Below are 5,686 nucleotides of genomic sequence, written 5' to 3' on the forward strand. Positions count from 1 at the left end.
GCTCTTCCCAGTTCGGTGCTCCCAGCAGCAGTAAGGGAAGTGTGGTTTTGGGGATCCAACCCAGGCCTTTCAGCCTGTAAAGTACATCCTCAGTCCTTAGAGTGAGGTCCCCTGCCCCCTCAGGATGCTTATTTTCCTTCTAAGTTTAGAAAGTGATGCCTGTTCCTTCCAGTCCTCAGCCAACCTAAGTCAGAGTGACCTTCCCTCCTGGGCTTTGGGTTCAAATGCTACTGGAACCCAGAAGGGGTCTCCCAGCAGAATGAACTTTTCTCCTATACACACACGTTAGTTCATCTTTGTTTATATTGTAAAGTCTTCTTTAAAATTGTTTTAAATTTAATTTTTTCCCAATTATTATTAAGGCACTATGTTTACAATACTTTTTGCGCATGAAACATTCCAACATGACACCATTCACAGAGTCTCTGCTTTTCTCCACCACCGTCCGAAGGACCCCTTTGACCCCTCTTCCCTTAGTTCTGCAGGCCAAGACTCAGGTTGCTTTTGGCCACTTGTTATTACCTTAATATGTTTCTTAATATCTTACTTATAAAGGAAATCTTTATAATTTTGTTTTGTTTGTGTTTGGTTTGGGGGACACACCCAGCTGTGCTCAGGGCTTAATTTTGCCTTTGCACAGGGATCACTTCTGGTGAGATTTAGGTGACAAAATGGGGATACCAGGGATCAAATCCAACTCAGTTGTGTACAAGGCAAGTGCCTAACTCTCTGTACTATTTTGGGACCATATTCAATGGTGCTTAGGAGTTACTACTGGTTCTGTGCAGAGGAGTTTCTCCTGGTGGTGTTTGGGGAACCATATTAATCCCCGTATTATGGGAAACTCATAACCCTTGTACTGTCTCTCTGGTCCAAGTGAGTTCAACTTTGTAAATGCCAGTGAGGTAAAGAACTAACTTTGTTATAATGCAGATGAATATACAAAGCTGTTCAAAGCAAGAGGGAGTATAGATAGAGCAGGGAGCATAAACTTATTTAAAAAAATTATTATAGTTAAAGTAATATGTTGACATATATGGTCTTGATAAGAAACTTACTCTTACCCTTCACCTTGAGTGTATAAAAACTCACAGGAAGACTTCAAAAACATCTCCAATAATTCATTTTAGGTTTGAATGGCTTATATTTGCAATGATAAATGTAACCATAAGCATTTACTTATTTAAAGGGATATGAAACCCCCTCCCATATGTGGTCCAACCACTTCCAACTCACTCCCTCTCCCAAAGACAGAGATACAGATGTAAAGTTTATGCTAAAATAACAGAACTCTGAGTGCATTAAGAAAATCATTTCAATATAGCTTTTACTAAGGCAGACGACTTTTAAATGAAACAAGGCAGATACAATGGCAGAGGCGCCACCGAGTGAATAAATATCACTTAACCAATTACCAATTATCCATGCTAATGAAGGATGAGGCAGAGCCCTGATAAATTAAAACCCCAAATAAACTAAATGTGAGTTTCACCAATGATTCTCCTCCTTTAGCGAGCATGTCTAAGGGCCAAATATAAAATGACAGATCTGATTTTTACTTCCACCTGCCCACTCTCTGACTGGCTCTGGTGGGCAGGACGCCGGTCAAAGGGCAGACAGCTGGAGAGAGCTCAAAAGAAGTAGGGAGGGAGGCAAGCCACAGAGCAGAGACTGCCCCTGGATAATTGAGAGTTGATTGGCTATACAATGGCGTCCTATTGTCCGCTTCTCATTTTGGGTAAGGGGCCAAAGCCAAGCCTGACTTCAGTAACACATTCCTGGCTTGTGCACTCCTGGGCCAACCGTGGGTGTTCATGGATGTCAGTGTATAGGACACATTCCTTGCTTTGCTTGGCTTGTCTCCCGAGTCATCAGGGACAGAGCTGGAAAACTCCAGCCACATCTGACTCTTGCCACTTATTCTATACAACCCCAGCCTGGGCCCAAGACCAGAAAGGACAGAAAGGATTTACAGAGAAGCATTTTCAAATGTTTTGATGCCAGGAACTGTGGGTTACAGTATTTGTTGAGCCTTTGTTTTGTCTTCTGGTGTTCTTTTTTCCTTGACTCTTTCTTTGGGTTCCTTCACTGAATTCCTTCCTGCTTTTGCCTTTCTCTCATTCCCCTCCCCCCTTACCCTTTGCCTTGTCTTCACTTTGTTGCTGGCCCTATGCCTCTCTTCATTGCCGATATCCTGCATCTGATGGGGAAGACCTGGTTTGCCAGTGCTCTCTGGAGCACCTTGCCCAGGTTTAAACAGAAAACACAGGGCAGCTGGATGGTCGCATGATTTGCAAATACATCTGAGTCTCAAGAGCGCTACTTTCCCAGCCTGGTCTTCTGAGCACAATCCTAGAACTCCCCTTCAACCTCCCATGTCTCATCAACCAAAGGCTAAAATGGGGCTCTATTGGATATTTATTTTATTTGGTGGGACATCAATTTTATTTTGTGTCATTCCTTTGGAATGACACAGCATTCTTTGGACAAGACATGCTGCTTTGTCATTCCAGAGCTCAGGTGTTCTTCAAGTTACTCCCAGGAAGACCTTTGGAACCAGGCCAAGAGCTTGCAGGAAGTAGAAGTGGAGTGGAAATACATGATGCAACCTTTAGTCCTATGCAAAGGAGAAAGTGGCATGCTGGCATGGTGAGCAGGACTGGTACACGACTGCATGTGTTAAAGCCCAGTATTATTTGGAGACGAGATTATTACTTATTTTAAAATTCCAAAAAGAATCCTTTATATATAGCACTTAATCTGCCTGGAATGCCCAGTCATTGCTCACCAGGCAAACTGCCACTGATCTCCCAACACTCTGCTCAGGTAGCACCTCTTTTGTGTAATATTGATGACCCTTTTCTATTTAGGGGGTCACATACTTCCCTCTGCTTCCACAATGGTAGGAACCTACATTGCTTTCATTGTAGCTATTGGTTGATTTTCCTCTCTCCTTTCAACAGGTCAGTACTTCTCAACCATGGCAACACTGAATGCACGAAGGGGGTTTGAAAACACACCAATACTTGGGTCTCTCTTCAGGATTTATGACTTAATTTGCCAAGATGGGAGACCTAAATACAGAGATCAGTTATAGGTCTCCTGGTACCTCTACCATGGAGCTGAGTTTGAGTTCCTCTATATGTGGCTTCTGGCCTCATTCACTCTTCACTCTCTGCCCCTCACAGTGACTGGTGATCAGTAGAGGCCATTCAACTTGTGTTTTCCTTTGTTGGTTAGGTCGTTGCTTATTGTTAAGGGTCCTGAAGTAGAGACAACCAACTTCCTGCCAATATTTATTCTTCCCTCTCTGGAAGGAGAGATTGGGTATTTGCTGAATATGAAGATCTGCAAAGAAAGACCACAAATACCAGTTTCCCTTGTAGTTAGGAGAGAACTAGATAGGAGTTCCAATCAACAGGATGCAGACAAAAAGAGTCCATGCAATTTCTAGGTGATGACACTAAAAAGAACCATTGACTCGGGGCTGGAGCGATAGCACAGCGGGTAGGGCGTTTACCTGGCACGCGGCCAACCCGGGTTCGATTCCCAGCATCCCATATGGTCCCCTGAGCACAGCCAGGAGTAATTCCTGAGTGCAGAGCCAGGAGTAACCCCTGTGTATCGCTGGGTGTGACCCAAAAAGCAAAAAAAAAAAAAAAAGAACCATCGACTCCTTTTGGGCCCTCAATCTCTCTCCCTGCATGCTGAGATGCTGAGATGGGGAGGGGACTCTTAAACTATGTGAACAGGAGTCACAGAGGAGAAGGGTCCTGATCCTTGACTTCATAGAAGTCTCCTTGCTGGTCCTTGAGGTCACTATTATTTTGGGCCTCTGCTACAGCATCTACATTAGTTTGGAAAATATTTATATTTTACGTTTTTACTTTAAAAATATGCCTGGCTCTTAGAAAAACTTGTACTCACTTTAGTTTAGTCAAGCATCCAATCCTGTGACTTCACAGGAATACTAGGTAACTTGGGTCTCTGGTATCACCCCTTCTCTCTTAGACAAAAGGTCAAATTCATGGCATGGAGCACAGAGACCTTTTCCTACCAGCCACTTGTGTGTGCCTCTCCTGTCCTGCCCTCTGTTTCTCCTGATCTTTCTGCCTCCCTGTATCGATGAGCTTCTCTTGATTCTGAAAAGAAGCTGTATTTTTTTTTTCTTTTTGGGTCACACCCAGCAATGCACAGGGGTTACTCCTGGCTCTGCACTCAGGAATTAATCCTGGCAGTGCTCAGGGGACCATATGGGATGCTGGGGATTGAATACAGGTTGGTCGCATACAAGGCAAATGCTATGCCCGCTGTGCTATCGCTCCAGCCCCCAGAAGCTGTATTTTCTTTCACCAGAAGGTCACTGTAGGAGTTTGCTCTTGGTCCCCATTTCTCTCCAGTTAACAAACTCAATTGGCTCTTCTTGGAGCTTAGTAAGACATCATTCCTTCTGTTCTCTACTCCTGAGCTTCCCGACTAGGGAACACTCCACCTTCACCCCCATATATATGAAAATTCTTTGCCTTCATCACAATTGTGATTTGCATTTGGGGAGGTTATTTAAGTAGCAATTATCTACATCCTAAGATGGAAAAAACAAGACAGCAAGGCCTGTGGTTGGTATTCCTTCCTATTGTCCCACCCCCTCTCCAAGGGCCTGAACATGCAGCAGGTGCTCAATAAATATTTGTCAAATGAAAAATGACTACACAAATGCAAGAGGGCCACTTTCTCTGTTGCAAAACCAGGCTGGAGCAGGGAAGAGGGAAAGTATGTGGTTAAAACATTGAGTTGCAAGACTACTTCCTAACATGTGCCAGAGCTGCCCTAGCCAACTGTGATCTGGCTAGAGGGAACTTCGCCAAGTGTGATCTCACTAGCCTCAGCCCAAATTAAGTTGTTCTTGGCACTCTAGCTAGTAGGCCTCAAATTGGGGGACTGGCTGGACTCTGGGTAGCTCTGTTTCTTCCTTAAACTCTGATGAGTGCTTTCTCTCTTCTCACCTGTTTGTAGACCCCGTCTGCCTACAGTCCTCGCCTGAACTTGACTCATGCGCTGATAGAGTCTCTCTTATCCCAGATCTCCTCCTGTGACACCCTTTTCAAGATTCCAAGTCCTGAATTTGTTCCAAGACTTGACCTTTTTAATCTGTTTAATTTATTATTCTAATAGATAACATACTAGACTAACTTATACATTGTAATCATATGCAGTCTTTGAAAATTATTATAGAAAACATCTCATATCCCAAAAGTATTTATATATGTGATCAGATAAACAATGTAATTCAGGAATTATTATGCTTTCATTAAAGTAAATATTAATTTATATATATGCATAGGCTACATATTTTACAGTGGGTGCTAAGATTAAACTGATTTTTGTGTTTTAAATTTTTTTTTTAGTGAAATGAGATGAAATGCACATGAAATGCACAGTTACAAAGTTGTTTTTGATTAAATTTTAGTTATATAATGTTCTGACATCCATACCTTCCCCAGTGTACATTTCCCACCACCAAGATGCCCATTTTCCCTCCAGCACGTGCCCTTCCACCTGCCTCTGTGGCAGGCACTTTTCTTCTCTCTCTCTCTCTCTCTCTCTCTCTCTCTCTCTCTCTCCTCTCTCTTTCTATCTCTCTTTCATTTTAGGCATTATGGTTTGCAATACAGATACCTAAAGGTTA

The sequence above is a fragment of the Sorex fumeus genome, unplaced genomic scaffold, assembly GCF_029834395.1.
Source record: "Sorex fumeus unplaced genomic scaffold, SorFum_2.1 ptg000055l, whole genome shotgun sequence".
In the NCBI taxonomy this organism is placed as follows: Eukaryota; Metazoa; Chordata; class Mammalia; order Eulipotyphla; family Soricidae; genus Sorex; species Sorex fumeus.